At 39.5% G+C, this 25,847-nt stretch overlaps 2 long non-coding RNA genes across 5 annotated transcripts; both read left to right on the top strand.

Annotated features, from left to right (window-relative positions):
- Positions 1-5,249: 5,249 nt before the first annotated feature.
- Positions 5,250-9,326, top strand: LOC123746458 (uncharacterized). 2 transcript variants are annotated; one of them, XR_011225891.1, is made up of 3 exons: positions 5,250-5,770; positions 7,631-7,883; positions 8,924-9,326. It is a non-coding gene; the product is annotated as an uncharacterized lncRNA (long non-coding RNA). The 2 variants fall into 2 exon arrangements; XR_011225890.1 differs by having other exon boundaries at positions 5,251-5,678.
- Positions 9,327-13,925: 4,599 nt separating this feature from the next.
- On the top strand, positions 13,926-25,588 carry LOC123746457 (uncharacterized). Of its 3 annotated transcripts, XR_011225936.1 has the most exons (4): positions 13,926-13,953; positions 14,220-14,422; positions 14,787-14,871; positions 25,345-25,588. It is a non-coding gene; the product is annotated as an uncharacterized lncRNA (long non-coding RNA). The 3 variants fall into 3 exon arrangements; XR_011225935.1 differs by having other exon boundaries at positions 13,930-14,379; XR_011225934.1 differs by having other exon boundaries at positions 13,930-14,422.
- Positions 25,589-25,847: the final 259 nt, after the last annotated feature.

Here is a 25,847-nt window from a genome sequence, read left to right as displayed (position 1 = left end):
AAGCAGATTACAGTATATCATTTGTGAATAAAATGGAGGGTCATGGTGGAAAGAGAACTGGCAAAAGCATTGAACCCTTGTTAAGTGTGTGTGTATTTGAATTATGTTTTTTTACCAATGATTTATGCATCATTGCAGCCTGGGGCGGGCTGGGTGTTGGTGATGCACACAGTATACCTGAAAGAACGACATTAACTATGGACACTTACGGACTACAAGGCCAGTTTAGGGAGATTGCAGGACCTAGATTCAGGAAGCTCTGTGTATTTCTTCGTAAGTGGGTTTGCTACGAAGGTTCCTAAGTGCGCCCTAAGAAGATGCTTAGGTGCGAATCAATAAGGTATACTTAGGAAGAAAATTGTTGGTTCACCTGCGTGCCAATAGAGGTCACTACTGTGTTTCGTTTGGCCAATCAGAAAGCAGCAACATTCTTCATATTGAAGATTTAGCGCTGGCTTATAGGAGCTCTACTGCCTCCTATTTACGTCGAATTTTCTTATAAAATTAGTATATTTTGAAGTAAAACAATGTTTGTTCAACTTCTACAGCCAGCACCGACATTGTAGTAAACAAATATGTTACATTTGTTGTTTACCTACGTAATTCTAAGAGATACTGTGTAGCTGTCCTTGTTGCTCGGAAGATGCGCTGACAATTATTGTATATATTTACTGAATTTACCCAATGGCCACTAACTATCTAGTGACCTCGAAGAGGACAGAAAGCCGGCGGCTTGTTAAAGGGCCCGCCAATTGAATTAATGTTATTTTTTAGCTGGAATTTGGCATTTACGGCTTCAGCGGGTAGGCGGTTCCATGGATTTATAGCCCTCTTGGTGGAAAAAACAACATCTGTTTTCAGTCCTACTTGAGAGAACATACTCTCCAACACTATATCTGTGATTGTCCTGTTATCAGTGACTTCATACCAAATGGTATGAGGTACTTTGAGCTCTGTAATTACTTCATACACTCAGGAATATTGGAAGATATTCTTGTGCTGCACCCAGATTTTGCCAGTGGAGGCTAATAGATCAGCATTAAGTATTTTGTTCTCTCCTCATTCCATGTATGACTGGCCATCCTGTGAGGTGAGGATGTTGGGTGAGCTTGTAGCTGGTTTTTTATCTACACTGTGTGGTCCTTTATACAGAATAGGGAAGCAGCACATTGCTGTGTATACCTAAACATGTTTAAAAATACATTGTTTGAGAGGAGTTTTGTAGAAACTGGTAAGAGTAATTATAATATAATGTTTCCATGATTCAGTGCTTACCTCTTGTGAAAATTGCTTAGAGTTGTTTAGTCAGAGTTGATTTTTTTTTTGTATTGAGGCTGGTATTTTCTAAATTGATTCCATGTACAGTATGTCTAACCATCCTGTGAGATGGGAGTATTAGATAAACTTATAGCTAGTTTTTTATCTACACTGTGTAATATTCCATATAGAATAGGGTAGCAGCACATTGCTGTGTATACCTAATCTTCTTAATAAAAAAATCAGTAATAAAGATTTTAAATTATAGTTTGTATTATTACAAATACAGTACTGTATTATCCTTATTAAATCATGTTGACCATGGATCATTAAGATCTCATGTTGATATGTATTACAAGTCATATTTCTTTTGAACTGCTAATCCATGCTAATCATTCATTAAATTGTGCATTGTCTTAATTTTTCACTTCCTTGGATATACTGTACAGTACAAAAAGATAGGATAAAAATAAACCAGTAATATTTATTTCATTATATTTTTCATTTAAATAACTGCATCCATATTTTTACAGCTGACAGGATTTGTTTTCCCATACAGGTGCATTATTTGTTAAAAAAAATTTGGTTTATTGTTACACACAATGGTGCTACATAGCCTTCCCAGCTTGGTGCCTTCTTTTAATACTTACTGATTAAAAAATAAATAATAAATACATTTTATTCAGGAAAAGTACATACAGTTGATTTACAAACATAATGTTGGATTTATTGGCAGAGCTAGTACATACAATACCTAAAGCCACTAATACTCATAGCATTTCGGGCAAGGTGTGGGGGGAAAAAAACAGACTAAAACTTAATAGCAATCGAGATTAGGTATAAATTGTGTTGAAAGAAGGAATAAAAAATACAAAAAGGGGGTTAACATAGCATAAATCAGCAATTGCACATGTTGGTGAACAGCGTTGTTTAAAAAATAGCAAGACATGGGTTGACATTTAGGAGGTAAGTTAGGTTACATGGAGTTAATTAGGCAGTACTTGGTTTAACTCTTAAACTGGTTGAGAGAGGTACAGCCTTTGACATGATTCGGGAGGTCATTCCACATTCTGGGTCCCTTGATTTGTAGAGCACTTCTAGTTTGGTTACACACAGCCAAATTGAGTAACAGATTTGTTCCATGCTAAATGTAGAGGAATCAGCTGAGTATTCGTCAAATAAAATAAGTTGCCTCAGCTTATAAGGTAAATAAAATAAGCATTTCTCAAATAAGTAGCTGCCTCACCTCACTGCCGTACTGCTACATAGCCTTCCCGGCATGGTGCCTTCTTTTGATAATTACTTGTTCCACACCCAAATTGTATAACAGGAAGAGGTCTTGGACCCCTACTTCCCTCTCTCTTTTTTAGTAGTCTATATAGTCATAATTATAGCTTTAAGTATTCAATGAATAAAGTTTTTGACATTTTTACCCTTCTCCTTACCTAACATCATTTGTGCAGCATATTTTTATTTTATGTCTCACCCAGATTTAATTTCAAAATAAAACCAAACTAAATAAATTAGAAATGGGTATGTATAGCTAAGGTACACCCTTACTACTAGGTGAACAGGGGCATTTGGTGATAGTAAATGATCCCATCAGGCAGGGCTCATCACCTTCTCTCATATTTCATGTTCACCAGTGTTTATTTACTTAATAACTACTGGTATAATATCTTGCTATTATAAAACTAATTCTACTATCATCAAACACATATTTACTTCAAGTTTCAAGCAGAGAATGCATATATAACTAACACGAAGGATTCCTCTTCACTAGATTCACCAGCTATAATATTTTGGTCATGTTCCAATATCATAAATCGATCCCAGTGTTATGTAGTAGAGAAAAAATGACTTATATCCAGTTTACGTAAAGCTACGAGTGGTCAAAACCACACTTAAATCCCGGAATGAACTTACGAAGGTTTTTCCACTTAGGGTAGCTCTTTGAATACGGACCTAGCCGCCACGAAGGCGCTAAGACGGAAAACGCTCTTAGCTAAGTGGAAAAACCTTCGTAAGTTCATTCCGGGATTTAAGTGTGGTTTCGACCAATCGTAGCTTTACGTAAACCTGGACCTTAAACCCACATTAACGTAGCGTGTATAACAAACACCAATAGTCAAAATTGTGCAAAATAATGGATTAACTTAACAACCGTTGCCGAATGTTGAACTGCAAAATCCTGCCATCAGCGGCTGGAACATCGGACCTGGGCACCTGCAGCTGGACATCGACAGCTGGAGCATCAACATCTGATAAAGGGAGGAAAATAGCGGCAACTGGCCACCAGGGAAGACCTTAGTGGTAAGTAGAGGGCCAGCTGCAAGATAATTTAGGCTAAAGACTGGAATATAACTGTCCTAGAAAATAACGGGAACAATTTATGAAGCTTGGAAAGCGAGAATTACAAAACTGAAAAAGAGTGATAAATTGATGGGCACAACGTCGGGTGGAACGCTTCAGCTGGGAGTTCATGACTGAAGCATCGGCTGCCGGGCTTCTTAATGGCCCATGACAAGGGATTTAAAATTTGCCTATATTTCTGCTTCTCTGATGACATTAAAAACTTTCGTTTATTACAGTATCTACATAAAATTAACATTTATCTTCATTAGGTTGTAGTTCTCATCAATAGGGAGAGCGTCGGTAAAAAAAAAAAAATTGTTTAAATATAAATATCTTTCCTCTCTCAATAATATGCCCGAAACGCTATGCGTACTAGTGGCTATAGGTATTGTATGTACTAGCTCTATCTATAAATCCAATATTATGTTTGTAAATCGACCATTTATGTACTTTCCTGAATAAAATGAACTTTACTAATATCTAATTTCTGTGACTAAAACGTAAGAACGACTTTATCTATGCCTTTTTGATAACATATACAATTATAAGCTTTATTAGTGAATCTCTATTAATTAAACAATATATCAGAGTGTGTAAGGTTCGGTGTTCCATGTGCGAAGAGACATGGGAGATTTTACATCAGTACAGTAAATGTTTTAAGTAGCGAACGCATACTAACGAATAACAATTAGTATAGACCAACACTATTGTTGGTCATATATATATGCAACAATGCATATAATGATATATGCATTGTTGCAAAATCCCAAACTAGACTGCAACCTCTACTTGATTCATTCGCTGCTAAAAGCATTGAATGTGGTGTTGTTATCTGTATAACTAAATGCAGAGTTCTCCATCCCCAAGAGAAAACTCATGTCCCTATAGCTTTCAAGGTCAACAACCAGAAGATTGAAACGTGTAGGCAGCATAAATACCTTGGAGTTGGTATTAACAGTGACATTGTAAATGATGTCACTGTATTGTATTGTAGTGTACTGTACCCTTGACTGTAGTGTACGGTACTGTACAATAGTGTAGTGTATCCTGTACTGTAGTGTAGAGTATTGTACGGTACTGTACTGCAGTGTAGGGTACTGTACCCTGTAGTGTACTGTAGCGTACTTTTCTGTAGTGTAGTATACGGTACTGTACTGTTCTCTATTGTACTGTAGAGTAGTGTGCTGTTGTATGGTACGGTAGTGTACTTTATTGTAATGTATAGTACTGTATTGTAGCGTACGGAACTATATTGTACAGTACTGTAATGTATAGTAGTGTAATGTATGTTAGCGTACGGAAGTGTACTGTACTTTGTTGTACTGTACTTGTAGCTTGAATAAGTATTGTTAATATTTAATCATTATAATAATACTTAAATAATCCAAAGTCATCCTTTGTGAGTGTAAAGTCAAACATTGTTTGTCATAGATTTGTTATATGTATGTTTCTGATACATTGGGTATACTTATGGGTGTATATATTTGAGTTCCAATATATAATTGTCATGAATGACTAGAGTATCCAATTAGGTGTAGCGGACCAATGAGAGTAGAGCTTGCGAGAATGTGACGTGAATTGAAAAATCGAAAGGTGATTGGCTGTTGAGTCGACTTGGTGTGTGAGGCTCGACGGAACGTTATTTTGACCCCAGTATTGGCATAGTTGTGGTGTACAAGTTAGTGTTAGGGCGTGATGTTACTCTGAGCTGGTACCCCGTTACCCTTTGGGGTCGCTAGGGCTGACAGATCCCCTAGCTTACACTCATATTGTACACCCGCAAAACGCCAATACATAGGGTCAAAAATATATAATTTACTGCTGCCGTATATACTCCCTCTTGTGGGAGTCTATATATATAGGCAGATAATGTTATTCCTGATCGCTAATCAGTATTAATATATATTTATAAATGTATTGAATTGTAATTTGATGTATTTCAGCGGTATTGTTATTGAACGAGGCAATGGTTGGAAGATGAGGCATCGCGTGAAATGAGTGATGTAGGAATGTGGAGGAGACTAACGTTGATGGGACCAATGGTGGACCGATGATTGAAGTCAGTGGTAAGCAGTGGTAAGCAGGTGGTGGTCGATGTCCCGGTTGGGCAAGATGTGGTGCGTGAGTTAGCCTGCATTATATATGGTCTTACTTTAAGGCAAGTAGTTGTTGATTATCTAGTAAGTTTAAAGGGCTGGTAATATTGTATTAGGATACCGTACTAAAGTGAGATTGAAGTGGTTAATAGTATTAGCTGCTCAGAGGGTGTCTAGGTCACAAGAGGTGGAAAACCCGTTGACTATCTAGGTGTGATCTATGGTTTTAAGTGCCATTTGAAATGGGCAGCATAATAAAAATAGTTGTGCAACATTAACTAATGTTGCAATGAAAGGTATGATATAGGCATGATTGAATGAAAAATTTATATAGCATGAGGTTGCCTTCTTGGAGTTAATAGCGGACAGATTGGCATGACCCTTTGGCGTGTCTGGAAGAACAGGGAGACGCTTCTACTGCCCTATTCGTGAATACTTTGCAGTAAGTGTGTGAATAGTGTTGGAAAAACCTATCTACGATTTTTCTACACGTTAGTAGAGTAACGGTGAGGGTTGTTAAAGAATCGCTACCTGGAACTAAAAGATCAAAGTAGCACGGGCTATGGTGAGCCCGTAGTTGAGTTTTAAAAGTTAATATTTTGTTTGTCAACTACTCTCGGCCGCATAAACGTTACATTATCAGTTAAATGTTGTGGAAGTTGAATGTGACAGGAAGGTAGATTTTGAATAATAGTTAACTACGAATTATTAAATTAGAAATAAGTTTTGAATATATAGTTTGTCAACATGTAGTCCCATGGTGAAGTTGGTGCAATAAGTATGAAGTAATAAGATGTTAGTTTGTTGTTAATTGGAAACGGTATAGACGTGATGAGTAAGCATATTAAGAATGCATGTAAAACTGTTGGTTTAACACATGTAAGCTATGGTTGAATTGGTTAATAACATGGCCACTAAGGCAAATGTTCCGGCCGTAACGCGGTCGTGTGACCCACTCTAGGTGTAGGAAAGTAAATGTACATGATGACTATAGGGCGTGGTTGACTGGATTTCCTGGCAATTAGGTTAGGTGACAAATGTAAAACATGTATGAAGGCAGTAGATTTATGGTGATGCAATAGATAATTGTATTTTGGTTGAATAACGAAGTTGGAGGTGGATGGTATGAGGTGGACATTGAGGTGTTAAGTTGAAGGGCCTTAACCTGCGAGTCAGTGGTGTTGGGGTGGGTGTAGGTGGTGTGTGTTAATATTTGTGTAAATAGAAAATGTTAATCAGGGGTAGCGCGTGTTGTAAGAGTAATATAGGCGGAATTGAAAGGAACATGTCCGGATTGTTCGTCCTTGAAATGTAAGTGCGTTGTTAACTTCAGGTATTGGTCGAGGGGGGGTATTGGTTGTGGTGTAGCAGTAAGTATATTGGTGTGGAGTTGATTTTGTGTTAATTGAGAATTGTGTACTAGGAAGAGATGTGTCCCTGGAGAAGTAAGCGGGAATGTGTGGTGATATAGGTATTAGTAGGTAGTTGTTTAGCAGTTAATGTTGGCTAGGCAGAAGTGTAACAGGAAATGAGAGGCTGAGGGGGTTAAATTTGCGGGATGACTAAACCCCGAGGAGGGACAAAAATTGCGTTTAGCACTGCAATTGTATGTATAAGAAACGGTTAGTTTTGAGATGGGTGGGGTGTGGTTTGTCATGGTTGCGGTTTGAATGAATTGTATATAAAAGTAGGACTCGTCAGAGGTTGAAAATGTGTTTTGATGTGTATTGTAGTTATGATATAGGTTGACAGTTTTAACACCCTTTATATGAAAATAATAACTAAATTGTTTTGTTAGATGTTGAAATGTACTCGAATGTTCTTCATTGCTAAAATTTCTAATATAAGGAATTGTTCGTAGATGGTTGGACAGAATAGGAAATGTTGTCGATGATAAGTTGATGGATATTATGGAATTCCAGGATGGTAGCGTGTGGAGAGGTTGTGGCTGGGCGGAACAGAACGATGAACACTCTTGTTTGAGAAATGGGCATATGGTGGAGACGAGGAGGAACGCGACGGTGGCGAGTAATGGAAGAGGCCGTGACCTTGAGTCGAGTCTGTGTTTAATATTTGCCTATGTCGTGCTTTCACTTTTCCCCCTCCTGTACCTCATGTTCCCCTTAACCCATCTCCGTGTTTCTGGTCAGTTTTCTCGCCAGCAAAATTCTTTCGGTTAGTATTACCAATATTTCTCCTAGTATTCCATCTTTGCCCTCCTGTGGAGGGTCTCCCTTGCTAAATTGTGTAAATCCCTGAGCCACATTACTAAAGCTTTTACCCCTCCTACGGTTCAGAAATGCGTTTTCCTTGAACACTTTTCTTCACACTGTCATTTCATTTCCATCTTCACTGATGGCCTACACTCTCTGCAATCTTAGACCCATCACATAAGTTATTTCCTGACCAGATAATGTCGCCTGCCTCTGGAGACTTGGCATCTTCACGGCAGAACTTTCTGGCATTCTCTATGCTCTGCTTTCCGATTATCCCTTGCAGTCACTTGTCCCTCGATCTAATTGTTTGTGAATTGGATAAATTTGTTATCGTTCGCTTTGTGCGTTTGTGTTCTCATATTGGCATCCTTGGTGATATTTAGTGCCCTGTGATTATTCCGCCCATTTGATGGTGCTACATAGCCTTCCTGGTTTTGTCCATTTTGATAATTACTTTATATTGATGCACATCCAAATGTAGGTTGTACCTTACCTGATGTCATAGGTTAGTGTGATATCACTGGGAAGGATGTTACTTGAGGGAAGTGTGACCTGACCACATACTGCAAGGATAATTGGAGCTATTTGGTTAGTAGCAACAAAGTAAATGGTCCCGTATCGGCCACACTATACAATAGAATACAGTAATAAGCTTTTGTCATCTCATCAACTAGACATTTGATACTTTGCCTCATAGTTGTGAATTGCCAGTATGGATACATACTCTTGACAGTGAAATACTTTGGATGATAACATATTATTTGAATGTTTAATTAATGATCATGTTTTAAGTGTTTGGACAAGTACTCCCAAGTTTAAAAGTAGCTTTAAAAACCAATAGGATCTTTAGTGTTTAGTTTTCGATTTAGTGTAGTTCATTGCCTGTAAATACAAGTAGGACAGTAGAGGAGACATATGTATTATTGTATTTGAATTGTCAAGAAACCAGTCATGGTAGTATTTAATCGATCATTCATAGATTTTATTTCTTTCTTTCAGGCCTTGGGAAAGAGGGTAAAGAGGAAGAAGGAAGAAGAGAATGAGGTTTCTGATAAAAGCAAGGATCAAGATAAGGATGATGATGCCATGTCTGTTGACTAACTGGTGTTCATGGATATGTTTGGCTTCAATTTTATATCTTGTTTTACCATTGGATACTTATGCATAGATTTGTAGAGGGACCTATGACCTCACTGTTGAATTGCATGTCAAAGGTATTCCTGTAATATTTATCAGTTAGGAGATAGTGATGATATGTGCCATTATTACAGGAGTGTAGTGTGAGCATCACAAATAATTATTGTATTAGTTGATTTGTAATGTACAAGTTGGGAATTTTGAATGTAGTTTTGATAAGTCTGAAGCAGCAGACTAGTAAAACACATTAAATAATAAACGCAAACATAGTAGTGTTAATAACCTTTATTAATCTTCAACAGTTGTGTAGACAGTAATAAGTGTATGGTTTGTTACTTGCAGTTACGACCAAGATTGTAATACATAGTTGTATGTTTTGGATATTTACATAGATTTTACTACAAATGAACGCCTACAGTCTGTTGGCATATGGTTCAGTAAATAATTGTTACAATACATAAATAAAATTACAATAAAATATTCGATTATATGTAGATCATTATATATATTAGATGCATATCTAGGATGCATCAATTTAGATGTATAATCTGGATATGTAATATATATAGGTAATGTAGAATAATTCTAGGATAAGTTTGATATATTAAATATGTATATAGTTCGGATAATTATTGTAAATGAATAATGATCATAGTTCTATACCTGTGTAATGTAATATAAATAAATGAAAACTGGCACCATCATGACGGGACAGAAGGAAGTGATAGCCTGAGCTATTTGAACCACTGACTTCCAGGACGAGCGTGTGTCTTGCTTTCCGACCGCCCCTCGCGGTCGCCTGTCCCTCGATAGAATTGTTGGTGACTCGGATACTTTTGATATCGTTCGCCTTATGCGTTTTTGTTCTCGTATTGGCATCCTTGGTGATATTTAGCGCCCTCTGATTATTTTGCATATTTGATGATGTACATAGCCTTTCCGGTTTGGTGCCTTGTTTTGATAATTACTTACTATTTGAACCACTTCCTCCTGCCGGCACTCGGATGGTAAGCTTGGCCATAGCATTTGATCAAATCGCCTCATTCTTTGGGGCACACAGATGTAACAAGCCTGAATGATCCCCAGGACTATATGCAACTGAAAACGCAGTTGCATATAGTCCTGGGGCCAGGTAACTTCCTGGCTGGACACTACCTCGTGACTGTTCCTAGTGTGGAATGTGTCGCTTTGGGTCGGTGGCTGGAGGTCCTTGTGTGGACTTGAGATGTGAGCACCAAGCGTCCTGCAGGTTGTTGCATATTTTGGTTGTTGCATATTTTGGTATCTGAAGAGAACAGAAGCAAAGTGGCAGAAGTTAGGGGATTTGCAGGTTAGCTGTAACTATCAAAATTATTTAATATAGAATTTTAAACGACTGAATAATCATAACCTAAAAATGTCGAATATTAATATAGAATAGTGGATATTGAGTAAATAATGAATAATCTATATGAATAATATTGAATAATGTATAATCCATACTAATGAAGAATATTATTCAATACTAACAGTAGGTGGGAACGCGTTGGTGAGCCTCGGCGACCTCCTTTTTTCCCCACAATCTTCCCACCCCTCTCCGTCTCCTCGGCCTCTTAACCATTCCCTCGTACGATGTGTTCCCCAATGGTCTGATGTTCCCATAAGTGAACTAAAGAATTGCAGTGAAAAAAAGGAAGGAATGAAAGAAAGAAGATGAATTATGAAATGATTGGTATGGTAAACAACACTGCTCCAATGCAATTCACACCCAATAATGAAATTGAAATGCAAATATTGCAATCAGAAACATTCACATGGAATTGTAACATTTAGTATACTGTGTGTGTGTTGCTTTGACATGCAAGAGATGTTGTGGTTTTGAACCAAATCATAGTTTTACCGGTCACAGGTGTGGCATCTATATAGTAGGTATAAAAAAAAACAACCCGGCAACAGTGTGTCAAAATTTGAAGGGCATGGTAAAGAACTTAGTTTGTGCATAACCGATAATCAACTTAACATTTTCATAGATTGAAGAATATTCATGAATGGAGAAATTAATAGGATTTATAGTAGTATTTTAAGGTAATTTTTAGGGGATTTTTAGTTAGATTCCTAGTAGGATTGATAGTTGAATTGTATTAGGAATCCAAATAGTTTTTCTAGTCTCATTTCTTTTTTAGGAATGCTCGAATGATTTATATTATGATATCTAATAGTAATTCTATGGGATTTTAGTAGGCTTTCAAGGTATTTCTACTAGGATTGCTATTAGGATTTGTATTGCATTCTCAGTACAATTGTTAGTAGGATTTTTATTAACATTTATAGGTGATTTTTATGCGAATCCTAGTAGGATTAGTTTTGGAATTTCTTGTAATATTTGTAGGGTAATTTGTAGTAGGATTCCTAGGGGATTTTCAAGTATAAATTCTTTCACTGTACTTGTATGTACAAATCAGTACAATACTTTGTATTATACTCTGTATTGTATTTGACTTTCCTGTAATGTATTGTAGTGTACTGGTGTGCACTATGCTATAGTGTTCTGTATTGTATCCTGTACTGTAGCCTTTGGTGCACTGTCCTATACTGTATTGTACTTTAGAGTAAAGTGAATGGTACTGTAATGTATTGTAGGGTAGTGTACTTCAATGTATTGTATTGTACCCTGTACTTTACGGTACTGTATCTAACCTTACCTAGCCTAGTCCAGTGTAGCGTAGCTTGCTTACCTTAACATAGCATAATATAGCGTCATTCTCTAAAAATGACTCACAAGAGTTCAAACGATGAAAGTGTAACGCACAAGATCTATATTATTGAAAATGACTGATGACTTTCCATGTGTAAAACATTATTTGATTGCATGTTAAATATTCGTTATTACTCGTGCCAATGTGCATGTATGGCTTAAATCACGTATATAAATATACATTGGTGTTGTTTAGAGAGGAAACTGAACAGGTTGAAAGGTAATAATGCAATAAGAACGGTCGTTAGTGGTAGTAGCGCGTACTAGTGCCTTTACACTATGGTAAATACTAGGCTATGTATTCTCACAAACACAATGTTCCTCCTTGTATATACATAAATCATAGCCTCAGTTGCCAAACACAGCCATTGCAGGAATGTCGTCCTTCGCCATGTCACGTATAATTTGTTATTATTAGGCGTTGTTAGGTTCAAGAAACAGTTATTTAAGTAGACAAAATTATAATGGTGATGCCGTTGGTAGATTTTAAAGGCAAGTAACGAAGTGTGAGTGTACTGTTGTGTCCTATAGTGTACTGGAATGCTCTGTAGTGCATTTTTGTGTACTGTACCGTACTGTATTATACTGTACTGCACTGCATTATACTGTTTTATTGTGTAGCATATTGTGGTGTACTGTACGGTACTGAACTTGTGTGTAGTATTCAGTACTGTACTTGAGTGCCCTGTACGGTTGTGTAGGGTACTGTACATTCTAGTGTAGTGTACTCTACAGTATTGTACTGTACCTTGTAGTGTAGAGTATTGTACGGTACTATACTGTAGTGTACCTTGTAGTGTACTGTACAGTACTGTGCCCTTCTGTGTATCATACGGTACTGTAATGTATAGTGCTGTCTTGTACGGTAGGGAACTGTACTGTAATGTATCGTAGCGTCCGGAAGTGTACTGTACGGTACTGTACTGTACTTAGAGCTTGAATGAGTATGAATAATATTGAATCAATGTAATAATACTTATTTAGTAATATTCGAAAGTCATCATTTGTGAGTGTAAAGTCAAACATTGTTTCTCATACATTTGGTATATGTATGTTTCTCATAAATTTGGTATACATTTTGGTGTAATATATATATATATATATATATATATATATATATATATATATATATATATATATATATATATATATATATATATATATATATATATATATATATATATATATATATATATATATATATATATATATATATATATATATATATATATATATATATATATATATATATATATATATATATATATATATATATATATATATATATATATATATATATATATATATATATATATATATATATATATATATATATATATATATATATATATATATATATATATATATATATATATATATATATATATATATATATATATATATATATATATATATATATATATATATATATATATATATATATATATATCGTACCTAGTAGCCAGAACTCACTTCTCAGCCTACTATTCAAGGCCCGATTTGCCTAATAAGCCAACTTTTCCTGAATTAATATATTTACTATAATTTTTTTCTTATGAAATGATAAAGCAACCCTTTTCTCTATGTATGAGGTCAATTTTTTTTTATTGGAGTTAAAATTAAAGTAGATATATGACCGAACCTAACCAACCCTACCTAACCTAACCTATATTTATAGGTAAGGTTAGGTTAGGTAGCCAAAAAAAGCTAGGTTAGGTAGGTTAGGTAGACGAAAAAACATTAATTCATGAAAACTTGGCTTATTAGGCAAATCGGGCCTTGAATAGTAGGCTGAGAAGTGCGTTCTGGCTATTAGGTACGACATATATATATATATATATATATATATATATATATATATATATATATATATATATATATATATATATATATATATATATATATATATATATATATATATATATATATATATATATATATATATATATATATGTATGTATGTATGTATGTTTCACTAAATAATTGTCATGAATTACTAGAGTATCCAATTAGGTGGAGCCGACCAATGAGAGTACAGCTTGCGATAAGTGACGTAAAGTGAAAAATCGAAAGGTGATTGGCTGTTGAGTCGACTTGGTGGGTGAGGCTCGACGGAACGTTATTTTGACCCCAGTATTGGCATAGTTGTGGTGTACAAGTTAGTGTTAGGGCGTGATGTTACTCTGAGCTGGTACCCCGTTACCCTTTGGGGTCGCTAGGGCTGACAGATCTCCTAGTTTACACTCATATTGTACACCCTCAAAACGCCAATACATAGGGTCAAAAATATCAAATATCTATTTTACAACTGCCGTATATACCCTCTTTGGGGATATATATAGGCAGTTAATTTTTGTCCTGATTCCTAATCAGTACTAAACAAATGTATAAATATGTATTTAATTGTACTGTTACTATTTTCAGGGGGATTAACTGAATGAGGTAATGGTTGGAAGAGGCATCGCTTGAAAGTAGCCTAGTGGTGATGTAGGCATGTGCAGGAGACTACCGTTGTGATGGAACTAGTGGTGGACCGATGAATCAAGTCTTAGACGATGCCGAGGTGGTGGTTCCAGATGTCGAGGTTTGGCTGCATGTGCTACATATGTTAGCATGAGTTTAACTAGGTATTCAATAACTGGTTTAAAGAGGCATGTTAATATTTTATTAGGATACCGCACCAAGCCGTTAAAACGTGTTCAGGGGTTCTTTAGCATTTTAAATTTAAAACTGGACGAGCACATAACTTCAGTCTCGCTACATATTTATTAATAGAATTAGGCTGGTCAGAGGGTGTAACCCCAGAAGTAACAGTTGCAAAAGCTGTTTACTCTCCCGGTTGTATGTATGGCTTTAAAATATGCATTTAAAATGAGCAGGTACATGAAATTAATTTATTTTCAGTAGGTGGAGGTTGCAAATAAAGGTCTGGTATAGGCATGATTGAATAATTTATATTTGTAGTATCAGGTAACTGTTGGCTTGTTGCAGGTAATACCGGACTGATTGGAGGACCCCTGGGCTGTGTGGCAGTTGAAGAGTGAGACTCAAGTTCATTATTCGTGAACACTTGGCAGTAAGTGTGTGAGTAGTCTTGTAGAAATTTCTTGGAGATAGGTTGTAGGTTTAGCCAGTTTACTAGAGTGTAAAGGTGAGTGTTTGTTTTGTGGCTGGCGCCTCACCGTGACATTGAAACAGAGTAGTTAATTGTGGAATTTGACTGTGACGGGAAGCTAGTTTGGCAAGATTTAGTGTTCACGTTGTGAAAGATTTATCAATGAAGTTGAAAAAAGTTAGTGTTAGGTTTGGATATAATCATTTACAAATTATCAACGATGAGGTTAATCTAGTTAACATGTAATTTAGTCAGTGTCGCATGTTGCAGGGAGAAGTGGCTACAATAACACAAAGTAGGAAGTATTAACATTGTTGCTATTGGGAAACGATAAATTGAATAGAGGGTATGAGTGCATATAAAATACCGCGAAAGCCTCATAACGTCCTTCGATTAACTGTTTGACCGTACCTACATAAGTGTTAAAGCAAGTAGGTAATAACGTTGGCAGTAAGGCAAGTGTACCGGGCTTAACGCAGTGGTGAATATTGAAGCGATTCACTCGAGGTACAGGTAAGTAAATTTACGTGCTGACAATAGGGCGTGGTGGACGGGATTTGGTTGCATTTTGTTAAGTTGAACAATGTAAAAAAAATGGATGAAGGGAGTAGATTGGCGGCATGCAATAGTTGTGTGGGTGTGTTGTGGAATAAGGGAGTTGGAGGGTGATTGTACGAGGTTGACATTGAGGTGCTGAAATAAGTGGCACTTTGACAAGTACTACAGGCATATCGGGGCGCTCATAGCGAGGGATTTCATTTAAGTGAAGAGCCTTAACCTGTGAATCATAAAGTTGTGTAAAAGTGTTGACTTGAAAATCGTTTTTCTCTGTATATAGAGAAATCTATAAGCAATGTTGCGTTCTTCCTCTGTTCCTCCTTCCCACCTTCATCAGACTCTCAACCGTTTCCAGGCCTTGGACCCTGATACACCCACTGCCCCCTCTGTTCCTTGGGGTTCTGTCCCAAAGGGTGCCCCCTCCTGGTTCTGTTGGGTTCCTCTTCTTTTACAGGGTGTGTCATGTCTCCTGTGTCTTCTTCCTCGTCTCCCTCCGATTCTCCTTCTCCATCTATTGAGTCTCCCCGCCGCCTGTTGGTGGAGGCGGATGTCCATCGCTCGCCTAATTTGTCGTGTACTCTCCTTCAGGTTCTGTTGAGACGCTGGAATCCGTTGCCCGGTATGTAGTTGCTGGGACACCTAAGTCAGAAGCGTAAGCCTGGCTCGTCTCCTCCCTCCTCCCCGGCGGGTAAGAAGGCTTCGCTTTCTTCCTGGGCCCCTACTTTTGCCTGTATTGCTCCTTCCCCTCCCATTTCAGTGGTTGCGCCCCCTGTTCCTGCTATTGAGGTTTCTTTGGCCCTGCTTCCCTCTCGGTTGCTGTTCTTGCTGAGGTGCGCTCCCCTCTATCTAACCCCCCCCCCATTTCCCCCCCCCCCCTCTTCCTCCTGTTCGTCCTCCTCCGGACCCCGGCCGCCCACCTGTGGTCTGTTCTCCCGCTTCCTTGCCTCCGTCTTTGCTCAGTTTCCCCATAGCCCCTGATCCCGAGGCTGATAATCTTTAACGGGCTGTGTTGCTCTTTCGCCTTTGTTTCTTCCTTGTTCTGTTGTTGTCTTTCTCGTTTCGTAGAAGTATATTCTTGAATTGAACGTTCTATGTTTTTCCGGCAATTTCCTCGAAGTCAAAGTTATAATTTCGCGGTTTTGGCCCCTTTGTGTGTTTCTCCAGGAGGTGGTCGGTGCTCGTCCTGGTCGTTTTCGTGGCTATTCGTTCCTCCTCCCGTGGTACTGTTGTGGGGACCCGTTGCAGGCTCTTGATTCATGTGCTGTCTTGATTCGCGGTCATGTTCTCTTTGTCCGGTTATTTGTTCTTCCGCGTCTCCATTGTTGTGCAGCTCGTATCTGTTTTTGGGAAATGGTACAGTTTGTTCCATTTATCTCCCCCCCCCCCCCCCTCCGAGTGTGTCGCTTTCTTTTCCTGATTTGAAACACCGCCTGGAGTCCTTGCCGGAGCCTGTGCTCCTGCTTAGTGATTTAAATTGTCGTCATTGTGTTTTTGGTGATGTTGTGACGAATACCCGAGGTCGCCTTGTTGAGCCCTTTATGCTCTGTTGTTCCGTGTCTCCTGAATTTTGGTGAGGCCTTAGACTCTGGGACTCTTACCCTTTCCTGTCTTGATGATTGTGGTTTTGTTCTCGTTACTTAGATTTCACGTGGCAGATTGTTGATGACGTCGATGGCATTGATCATTTCCCCATCCTTGGTTCCTTTCTCTTTTCTCCCTTCTCTTTCCTTCCCTAGGTGGCAGTTTGCTAAGGATGGACTTGAACCCATTTACCTTCAGTGGTGCTCTCTGACCTCTCCCTTCTGCCTTTCCCTCGTGCTCTCGTCGTTTTTCATGACTGTTCAACGATGCCCTCAGCTGTATTCCTCGCTCTTCCTGTGTTGGTCGGCGGAAGTGCGTTCCCTGCTGGAATGCGGATTGTGCTCGGGCTGTAAGCTTGCTGCCTGGAACAGGGACCGCCGTCGGCAGACGGGCGAATCTTTTGTTTCGGAAACACAGTGCGGTGGCCCGTAGGGCCATCCGTACGGCTAAACGTGAATGTTGGGTATCTTATGTCTCAACAAATACATCGGAAACTCCTGTGCCCCAGATCTGGAAGCGTATCCGGAAGCTAGCGGCCAAGTTCGTTCGTGATGTTTCACCGGTCCTTGACCTCGGTGGTAGTGTTGTGGCGGACCCGTTGCAGGTCGCTTCTGAATTTGGTTGGCACTTTTCTTGTGTTAGCTCTGGTGTTCATCTTCCCCCATTCTTTCGTTGTTCGTAAACCTGTCCTTGAGTCTCGTCCTTTAGATTTCTGCACTCGTCTTGAGCTTCCGTATAATGATCCGTTCTCTCTGAACTTCGTTGTGGGCTGGCCCTCTGCGGTTATACGGCGGCGGCCTGCAATGCTATTCATCGAGATGCTTCGCCATCTCCCTCCGTGCACGTCTCGGTATTTACTAAGTCTGTATAATGGGATCTGGGAGTCGTCGTCAGTCCTTGAGGAGTGGCTCGATGGCGTTGTCCTCCCTGTTTGGAAACCAGGCTGTGTGGGTACTTCCCCTAAGGACTTTCGCGCTATTGCTGTCACAAGTTGTCTGGAAATTCTTTGAACGTATGGTTAATGTTGGTCTGATGTGGCTCGTGGAACACCATCAGCTGCTCTCCGCTTCTGAAATTTGTTTCCGCAAGTGCCGCAGCACGAGAGATGTCCTGGTGAACTTGGAGGTCTATATTGGTACTGCTTTTGCTGCGAAGACCTGTGTTGTTGCCGTCCTTTTTGAGGTGGAGAAGGCTTACGACACCACTTTGCGATATCATAATCTGTCCCAGCTTCATTCTTTTGGCCTTCGTGGTAATCTCCGTCTCTTTCTCCGCAGGTTCCTGTTTAGTTATTCGTTTTGGATGCGCGTTGGTACTGCGCTCTATGCCTCTTTTCAGCAATACGAAGGTGTGCCCCAGGGCATGGTTCTGAGCAGTACTCTTGTTGTGGTTGCCCTCAATGGTGTTCTTTGGTCTGTTGGTTCCGGCGTCTTCTCCGCTCTCTCGATGATCTTAGCCTTTGGTGTGAGGGTGATGAATCGGCTCCCCTTCAGCGCCGGTTTCAAGTTGCAATTGATGCCGTGTGGTGTTGGAGCACCGATCATGGCTTGAAGTTGTCTACTTGTAAGAGTTGTGCCATGACTTTTACGCTGAAACGTGTCGTTCTTCGGCCCTGTTTGTCCCTTTTTGGTCATCCCGTTGAGTACAAAGAACCCGGGAATGTTTTGGGGTTATTGGTTGACACTCGTTTGTGTTGGTCTCCCCATATGTTACCTCGGTGTTGAGTGCTCTAAGGCCCTTACCCTCCTTTGGGGTCTTGTCCCATAGTTTTTTTGGGGCAGATAGGCGTGCACTCCTTGGTTTACATTGTTCTGTCGTCGTGTGTAAGCTCGATTATGGTTGCCCTACTTACTGTTCGCCGTGTTGATGGTTTGCACCATACTGGGTTGCGCCTCAGTTGTGGTGACTTTCGTTGGACTCCCGTCCTTAACATACAACCTGAGACTGGCTTCGTGTCTCCAGGAGCGGCGTGATGGCTACTGTGTTGGATATGTTGCGCAATCGTTACAACATCGTTGCTCTCGGCTCTGTGGTGCTTTAAGTTTGACCCCTCGTGCGGCTTGTTTTGCTCTTCACCACCTCCCTTTTTATGTCCGGTTATATTGCGTACAGGATTGTCTTTCCGTTCGTATTTCTAATGTTTCTGCATGTGTTGTTGCTTCTTTGCCCCCGTGGAGAGTGCCTCTTCCACGGTTTTGTGCATCCTTGACCCGCATCACTAAAGGTTTTACCCCTCGTACGGTTCTAAAAGGTGTTTCCCTTGAGCACTTATCTTCTCACTCCCCCTCGATGTCTGTCTTCACCGGTGGGTCTAAGTGTGCGGAGGGTGTATCGTAATGTTGTTTTTCCTGATCGCACTTACGTGTCGTTTACTTCCGGAGACTATCATCTTTACAGCAGAGCTGTATGTTGTTGTGTATGCTTTTCGTCTCGTGGTTTGTCGTTGTCAGTCTTCCTTTGTAGTTGTTGTTGACTCGTAGTGGCCTCATGGCTCTCGGGTGCTTTAATCCGGCTCATCCAGTATTTGTCGAGATTCAGCATTTGCTGTTTGTCGTTCACAGTAAATTGAAGTTGGTTGAGTTTTGTTTGGTTCGCAGCTATATTGGTGTGTCTTGAAATGAGCGTGCGGATTGTTCCGCCAAGGAAGCTGTCCGGTCATGTCTCATCTGTCGTGAAGGTATTCCATATTCCGACTTTTACTGTTATCCATTCCTCCGTCCTTAACCGTTGGGCGGCTTGCTGGTCGACTGTTATTGTTAATAAAGTACGTAGTCTGAAATGTTGTTTTGTCGTGGCCGTCCTCCTACCACCGTAAGTTGCGATGGGAAACAGGTGTTGCGAGGTTTTGTATTGGCCATACTCGCTTAAGCCATGGTCACTTGATGGAGCGCCGCCCTGGTCGTTATTGTCGTTGGTGCATTGTCCGTCTTACGGTCGTGCATGTCCTCCTTGAATGTGGTGACTTGTAGGACGAGGGTGCGTCTTGGTTTCCGACCGCCCCTCGCGGTCACCTGTCCCTCAATAGAAATCTTGGTGACCCGGATACTTTTGATATCGTTCGCGTTGTGGGTTTTTGATCTCTTATTGGCATCCTTGGTGATATTTAGCGCATTTGATGGTGCTAGATAGCCTTCCCGGTTTGGTGCCTTCTTTTGATAAGTAATTATCTGTGCATTTGAATATTAGAATTGATGCATTGGCCCGTGCATGTATTAACTTATTAAAAGTCTGGCTTCTTGTATTGAAATATTTATTAAGTAAAGTAACCTAGATTGTGGTAGTTCGTGAGTTACAAGGCTCGTGCCTTTGACTTTAAGAATATCTTGGTATTGCGTACCATTAATTGAGGTCAATTTATTACTGCAATTTATGCGGGTCATGCTGCACGTTCTTTACTGTTATTTGTTTTGCAATTGTGATTGTTGAACTATTGTTTGCCAATAAGTTATCAAGTAACTGAGCTAGGCTGTGATAGGCGCGGAGTAGGGCCCCCCACCCCTGTTGCCTGTTGCTTTAAGAATAGTGGCCCTGCATTTACGTTTAGTTACATGAGCCAAGTATTCCCGCAAAATATGCAGCGTCTTGCTGGATGTGTTGATATATTAGTTGTTTACAAATATGTTTAACATTTTACCTACTAACTTAAAACTGATAAGCAAAGTCAGGTAGATTAGGCTAGGTGCTGTGTGACAGGCCTCGGGTCCCTAGCTTTAATTGTTCATGGACGTGTATTTTTGATAAGTTTCCTTAATTTAGTAATGAATTTTATGCATTGTCAAGGTGCATGTTTGTTTGCTGGTTTTACAATTGTTTGTTTAAGTTGTGCTTTGCCTTTAAGTTATTATGTAAAGTCAGCTTGGATGTGATAGTTGCAGGGATAGGGCCCTTGCCTCTTGCTTTAAGTTTATCCTGGCCGTGCATTTACGTGTAGTTTCGTGTGCAAATTTCGTGCATTTTACATCGCTGTTGCTGCATGTTTTTACTTTACTGGTTTACAAATGTTTGTTGAACTTCTGGTTCACCTTTAAGTGTGTCAGGTAGGATATCCTAGACGCTGTGTTCGGGCCTCATGACTCCCATTAAGTTTATCTTTGACTCGTATTATGAATAGTTCCATCAGGAATGTATTGGTAGTTAATCAATGCATAAGTGCATGTCATTTGACTTACCGTTTGACCTTTACACTTTTTTGTTTTACTTTGTCATTAAGTACTGAGAGGTAGACAGTACCAGTTTCGTGTACCAGTAAACGTTTTAAGTTTTTTTGTCTGGCCGGTGTAGCCCGAAAGAATCTGCAGTGTCCCGGCTGGTTGTTTATACACACATTTTGTCTGCCCGGTAGGTTATCAGAGCCACGGACGTCTTAGGTGCGTTCGTTGAGGGGTTGATGTCCTGCCGATGTTCTTCCTGCGACGTGTCAGTGTGTTGTAGCGGCCGATGCTCGGTTTTGTCTGTTGCAGCTGGTCCAGCCGTGTGCCCTAGCCGGCACTCTTCCTACGTTGTTGCTCAATTTTGGTGTCCAGGTGGTGCAGCTGTTGGTGTTCCGGCTGCTGACATTCCCGGCAGTCGGTGTTGTAGCTGGTGTGGGTACAGCAGTTGCTGTCAGAGCTTCCTGGTGTTTAGGTGGAACATGGTCCAGCTGCTGGAGTTTCAGGGGTTGTTGTAGCAGCTCCCATGCTACGGCTGAAGTTGTTCCTGATGTTCGAGTTGAATCGGTCCCAAGTGATAATGCCCATCGTAGTGCGTTCCAGCTCCCAAGGGTCCAGGTGCCGACGCGGTAGCCCCAGAAGTTAAAGCAGAAGCGTCCCAGGCGACGTTGTGCGTATTAGCATTCGTTTCACTTTATTGTATTTGATTATAATTTATTGAAGCTTCATGCATTAATCACGTTTTCTGTAAAGAGTTATATTCCAGCATTAATTTGAGCATGATCTGTTATTGAGTCGCACTTCCCTTACTGCTTGAGTTTCCTCCTTGGCTCGTTTCCGGTAATTTTGTATCTTGGGCAGCGGGCGAGGATAGTGTCCATTCCGTTGTTGGCTCCCAGGTTGTATATGGTCCCTAATTGTCTTTCAGTTTGAGTTTTACTTATAACCGAAGTTTTCCCTGGTGGGGAGTTTGCAGTATTTATTTATGTTTGGCAGATGTTGATGCACGAGTTGGCAATGTCCAGCTGGAGGTGTTCCAGCTGATGTTCAGAGGCAGGATTTGAGAGTTTACAATTGGCAAGTGTTGTTTGGTAAGGCCTTAATTTTTCCTTGTTGACGACTAGTGTTCGTGTTGTGCATGCTAGGTTATTGTTGGTTTGTTAAGGTTAGGGTTTCCCTGCTTACTTGCTCCTCCCTAGTGTGGGACATGTACTTATGTATGTATTTATACAGTTGCTAGTGCATCATACTACTACGAGTTATTTAAATAAATAAATATTAGGTCCGTGTTTTAGTCGCCTTACTCCTACCGTCCCTGTGGTTTACTTGTTATGGTTTTGTCTGTAATTTTTCGTCATGCCCTGGGTGGGCCTTGTACTAGGCCCATTAGCTGGGGCAGTCCGTTACGCCCTTAGGCGGGACCCGTGTGAAGCCCTTAGCTTGGCGGGGCCGGCGTGTTAGCGGGCTAATGGTCCTGCGACGTAATAGTTTTCAATGAGTATTTTGTGTTTTTCGTTATCCTTGTAGTGGTTATGTCTGTCTTTGACATTGTAATAGTGAAAAGTTTGTTATAATTGTAAGTTAGTATTTAATGCTTGTGAATGTATGTGTGTATATGTATATAATCATTAGTTGTATATTATTAAATATGACCGAAAAAGTAAGATTAATAATTCTAACACGAATTTTCTCAATCTTTCGTACATTACGCTTCACTGTTGGAGGTAAATCAAAAATCACTTCTCCAAAAATCATTGTTATTTCTAGTCTGACGCGACACGGGCGCGTTTCGTAAAACTTATTACATTTTCAAAGACTTCACAAATACACAACTGATTAGAACTTACGTCTCTCTGATATTATATCTACATTTGAGTGAGGTGGGAAGGATGATGTGGCATTAACACAAGACAGAACATGGGATATTAATAGGGTATTAAAAGTATCAACACAAGACAGAACAGAAAACAATGGGTATTGAATAGAAGTGTTTGTAGAAAGCCTATTGGTCCATATTTCTTGATGCTTCTATATTGGAGCGGAGTCTTGAGGTGGGTAGAATATAGTTGTGCAATAATTGGCTGTTGATTGCTGGTGTTGACTTCTTGATGTGTAGTGCCTCGCAAACGTCAAGCCGCCTGCTATCGCTGTATCTATCGATGATTTCTGTGTTGTTTACTAGGATTTCTCTGGCGATGGTTTGGTTATGGGAAGAGATTATATGTTCCTTAATGGAGCCCTGTTGCTTATGCATCGTTAAACGCCTAGAAAGAGATGTTGTTGTCTTGCCTATATAGTGTGTTTTTTGGAGCTTACAGTCCCCAAGTGGGCATTTGAAGGCATAGACGACGTTAGTCTCTTTTAAAGCGTTCTGTTTTGTGTCTGGATAGTTTCTCATGAGTAGGCTGGCCGTTTTTTCATGAGAAACTCTCCAGACACAAAAGAGAAGGCTTTAAAAGAGACTAACGTCGTCTATGCCTTCAAATGCCCACTTGGGGACTGTAAGCTCCAAAAAACACACTATATAGGCAAGACAACAACATCTCTTTGTAGGCGTTTAACGATGCATAAGCAACAGGGCTCCATTAAGGAACATATAATCTCTTCCCATAACCAAACCATCGCCAGAGAAATCCTAGTAAACAACACAGAAATCATCGATAGATACAGCGATAGCAGGCGGCTTGACGTTTGCGAGGCACTACACATCAAGAAGTCAACACCAGCAATCAACAGGCAATTATTGCACAACTATATTCTACCCACCTCAAGACTCCGCTCCAATATAGAAGCATCAAGAAATATGGACCAATAGGCTTTCTACAAACACTTCTATTCAATACCCATTGTTTTCTGTTCTGTCTTGTGTTGATACTTTTAATACCCTATTAATATCCCCTGTTCTGTCTTGTGTTAATGCCACATCATCCTTCCCACCTCACTGAAATGTAGATATAATATCAGAGAGACGTAAGTTCTAATCAGTTGTGTATTTGTGAAGTCTTTGAAAATGTAATAAGTTTTACGAAACGCGCCCGTGTCGCGTCAGACTAGAAATAACAATGATTTTTGGAGAAGTGATTTTTGATTTACCTCCAACAGTGAAGCGTAATGTACGAAAGATTGAGAAAATTCGTGTTAGAATTATTAATCTTACTTTTTCGGTCATATATTATTAAATATGTCTACAGGAAAGACTGCTACCAAAATATACTAATCATTAGTTGGTATAGTAATTGAGAGTACTGTCATACAATGATTTCCATCTCGTCCGTAGTAATTGAATAGGAGTTTGTTGACTAATTTCGTCGTTATTTAAGTATATTAATTAGAAAATAATTGACATTTAGGGATCCCTAGCGTTCCTGGTGTCCATTTGTTTTCCTCAGCTCCCCAGATCTTGAAGTTGTTGGGGTACTGCTGCTCGCAGAATGGTCATTGACACTGCAAGACTGAACTCATTTACGGCTCTTAAGGCAGTTTGTTAGGCTAACTATACAGCTGTTAACATGCTTTTGTGAGGGCAACATACAATGGAGATCACTGTAACCGAGTGGGTTACCATCGTTATAATTCGTGTCAGTCTGGAGGGAAGCATGTTGCAGTTAGGGGTGAATAGGTTTTTGTTTTATTTGGTTGATGTGTTTATTTATATATTGAAATGAAAATATATACATAGTTGTGATATAAATGAATGTTTGGTTGTTATATTTGTGTATAATTCATTTCAAAATAATAAATGACAATATTATTACTTGCTGCATCCCTCAGCCTGGAATAACTTCTGGCGTTGACCCAGATACGGTATTTAGTTTCCCCAAAATTTTTGACTTGTGTTGGTTTTCCGGCTAAAGTTCCTGTCGGTTTTGTAGTTAGCTTACTTCGTAGAGACTAGTTTCCTATAAAATCTTGTTGTCTTCCTTTCCCCTCTAGTGACTGGTATTGCGTGTGGCAGTGTTGGTTTTAAGAGTTTGTGGAGGATATGACCCTGGCTTTATGCATTGACACTTGCCCAGTTCGCTTCGTGAAATGTCCCCCTCCTCTTAGAAAGTAATTTGAGCAGTACCCTGAAGGGGTATGTTCCTTTGCCGTCACGTTCATCGTGCATGGCCGTTTGTCGTCACCCTTAATGCCTTAATACTTCCAGAACCGAGTACGGAAGGCGCACACGGTACACCGTTGATGAAGAAGGAAAAGGGATGGAGCCCGAGGGCAGAGTACTGGACCCATGAGGTCGAGAGACATTGCTAGTTACAGCGGGCGCGTTTGTTATGCACTAGTCAATAATTATTTATGAATCATCGTAAATAGCTATATAAATAATTACCAATAAATGTTTATAATTATAGTATTTATTATTATATAATAATAATATTAGATAAATAATTATGTTCATGTTGTATTATTTACCATTATAAGTCCCCAATGTGAGCACGTTTTGTTCCAACGTCAGAAATACCCTAAAGTACTTGATCCCTTTGAGATGTATATGTTCATGTCAATAAACATACTTGAAGGTTGCTGTTTAGTTATTTTTAAAAACCTCATGTTTGTCTTGTTTTGAGTCACAGGTGACATGTATGTATATAGTATATATAAACATGCTTAGATTGAAAATGAACGTGTCTTGAGAATTGCAAAGCAATGGGT

This window comes from Procambarus clarkii, chromosome 90, assembly GCF_040958095.1.
Source record: "Procambarus clarkii isolate CNS0578487 chromosome 90, FALCON_Pclarkii_2.0, whole genome shotgun sequence".
NCBI classification, from domain to species: domain Eukaryota; kingdom Metazoa; phylum Arthropoda; class Malacostraca; order Decapoda; family Cambaridae; genus Procambarus; species Procambarus clarkii.
This window is presented reverse-complemented; position numbering and strand designations above follow the sequence as displayed.